The following is a 3,080-nucleotide window of genomic DNA, read 5'->3' as shown; positions in this document are numbered from 1 at the left end:
TCCCTCCCTCCCTTCCTTCCTTTCGAAGGGTTTCACACAGACAAGGCTGGCCTGGAACTAACTAAGGGCTGAGGATAGACTTAAACATCTCATCTCCCTGCCTCCACCTCTGAGTGTTGGGATTATAAATGTTCGCCATTATACCCAGATTATGGCAGGGGAAATTAATCCCCGGGATTCAAGCATGCTAAGATTAACCTTAACCCGTAGGTGCTTCTCCAACCTGACAATTATTATTGTCTTAATACCATTTCCCTGTCATTTTAAAAAACAAACACAAAAATGGAGTCAGTCTGTTGACTCATGTCTGTAATCCCAGCACTCAGAAGGCAGAGTCAGGAGGATCTCTGCAAGTTCGAGGTCAGCCTGGCCTACAGAGCGAGTTCTAGGACATCCAAAACCTCATGGAAAGACCCTGTTTCAAAAAACAAACAACAACAACAATAAAAATCAACAACAAACAACAAAACCAAACAAGCAAATGGTGCAGGAGAGGTGGCTCAGTCCTCAGAGCACTGCCTGCTCCTGTAGGACTAGAGTCCAAATCCCAGCTCCCAGCCAGCAGTTCAGAACCACCTATGTAATCCCAGCTCCTGGGCATCCTCTTCTGACCTTTGTTGGCAGTTTTACTTACACAGATATACACATACACATAAATAAATAATAAAACTTAAAAGGACCTAAAACTCACCAGAGAGAGAGACAGAGAAACGAGAGAGAGATTAACTTTTTAAAAGTATAGCTAAAAGTAAAAAGTGAGAAAAGTACATATTACTGCGATGATGCTAAGCTCCAAAAATAAAAAAGAGGAGACAGACAGACTGCTGAAGGTTAACATTAACTTGGGTGGGACATCACTGTGCAGATCAGTCAGCAGAAATGGTGATAAGTCTGGGCCCCTCTCATCCTTTTTCAGTTTCTTCTTAATAAAACATGTCAAATTTAAGTGTGAGCCCCTTTCAAACTGACAATAGTGTTATGGCTAAGGGAGATCATATAACTAAAGAATTTCTGGTCTGGTTAAAGTGAAAGAATGAGCTCGCTTTATGAGCTGACCAGTTCCACAGCGAAATCCTAACTGACTGCCATTAACTCCACGGCGTAGCAACCCTGGCCACAGGCCCCGGCTAACCGGTCAGGAGGAAGAGCTAAGCCACCTTCCAACCAGACATACCTACCACTCAGCAGGCAGCTGAGACTATGGGCTCAGGTTTCTCCCAGTGCCCCAAGAGGAAGCAGCGGCAATGCCCATTGTATTGTGGGATTACACGGTGGAAGAGAGCGGTGCAATTGGTACAACAGGCTTGCAGTGCCAAGTCGGTGAAGATTCAGAAAGCTCAGTGGGGTATAAAAATCTTTATCAACTTTCCCATATACGTTAACTACTCCCAATAAATTCTCACTAAAACAGTGTAAACCACTAAAAGATATCCTTTATCTTGATGGTTCGATGTTCCATTTTTCTTCCTTATTTCTTAAGTAAACTATGAGCTTCTGGAAGCTTGTCCCTGCCCCACATCTAGAAGTCAGTTTAGGCAGTCTGATATCACAGGAAAGAAAAATAACGCCAACAAAACCAACAAAACCCCAAGCACTGGGAAGTTTATCAGTCAGGAGTACAAAAAAATTCAACCGACAGGATCCTGGAGTGTCTGGGTGGGACTGATCCCCATGAACAGAACTCAGACTACTTCCGGAGACGCCTCCTGTGATGTCCACTGTGAAGCCATCTTCACTAGCCGCCTGGCTATCAGCTGGCCTTAATGCAGAGAGAGCAACAAAACCTTGGCCAGATGTTTGCGACATTTCTTCCCCGTCTGTCATTAGAGCAGCATCCCCTAAAATGAGGAAGGACCGTCTTTTGCTTTAATGTGGTGACTAAGTAAAACAGATTCTCTGTTTCTAAAAGCTAGTATCTCCAAATAACAAGAAAGAACAGATACATAAACTCTAGCTCCCCGTGCAAGCGCACCACGCTTCTTTTATAAGGGGGACAGTCCGCTGTCCCTCCACGTAAGAATGGACTTCTACACAAATATAAACTCGACCTTAGACCTGGTAGTTGGAAATTTCATGCCCATGACCACACGCAATTCCCGAGCGGAGGAGCTAACTAACTTTATAATTACCAGGGCACTTCATCAATAACTATAGTAATTACTGCTAAACTTGACAAGTCCACTCTGTGTGTGAACTAATCTCCCGGGGCTTGCGTTCCTGATCTCATTTCATGTATGCTTCCCACCTGTTTCCACACCATGGGCCCTCAACCGCCTCGGCACCTGTGAGGACCATGCGCCTGAGATGCCCTTATTGACTGCGTTATGTTCCGGCGAAAGCCAGGATTTGATTTAAACTTAGGCAAAACAGTTGGCGCCTTGCCAACATTCTCACAGCCCTGCACAGGGCTTTAGCAAGATCAACAACACCCTTGCAAGGAAGATTATGTCAGGAAAAGGAGACTTGAAATCAGTTGTGTGACAGACCTGGGGTTTGTCATACGATCTCATTACAGGGTCCCTGGAGCTTCCGAAATGAGAATCAAGTTCAACTGCTCTTTCTACAAGCAGTTTGGATGCAGGAAACTTTTTCTGCTTCTTCTTCTTTTTTAATTTTAATTTTTTTTAACAGACTTGAGTTTCCTATAAGTGAACATGACACAACCCAAATTGTTGGTTTATGTCATCAATTCATCTGCGGTCTTAAAAATCTTCGAATGGGCTAGGGATGGGGAAGGTCGGGAAGCCGACGGAGCGCTTTTCGGACTGAGGGACAGTCACAGGCAGTGGCAGGAGCCCGTGATGCTGAGCTGCCTTCCTCTGCTCTGCCTTGGGTATGAGTGAAGCGATGTGGTCACTCAGTAGGCTTCGTTGTTGGGAAAACACAGTATTCAGGGAGCAGTGTTAGAAGAAAAATGTTTTCTGTATGACCTTGTGATTTTGCAGCAAGCAAGTTAAGACTGTTCTGGAGTAAAAATTACTAATGCCCACTTAGGAAACACCACTGAGGACAAACAGGCAAATCTCTCTCTCTCTCTCTCTCTCTCTCTCTCTCTCTCTCTCTCTCTCTCTCTCTCTCTC

General features: G+C 44.6%; 1 protein-coding gene across 2 annotated transcripts in view; it reads right to left on the bottom strand.

Moving 5' to 3' along the window:
• Window positions 1–3,080, bottom strand: part of Pawr (pro-apoptotic WT1 regulator) — a 75,007-nt gene that overhangs the window by 18,961 nt on the left and 52,966 nt on the right. The window lies entirely within an intron of this gene.

Source organism: Alexandromys fortis, unplaced genomic scaffold (assembly GCF_014885135.2).
Source record: "Alexandromys fortis isolate MF-2015 unplaced genomic scaffold, M_Fortis_MF-2015_v1.1 scaffold_24, whole genome shotgun sequence".
In the NCBI taxonomy this organism is placed as follows: Eukaryota; Metazoa; Chordata; class Mammalia; order Rodentia; family Cricetidae; genus Alexandromys; species Alexandromys fortis.
This window is presented reverse-complemented; position numbering and strand designations above follow the sequence as displayed.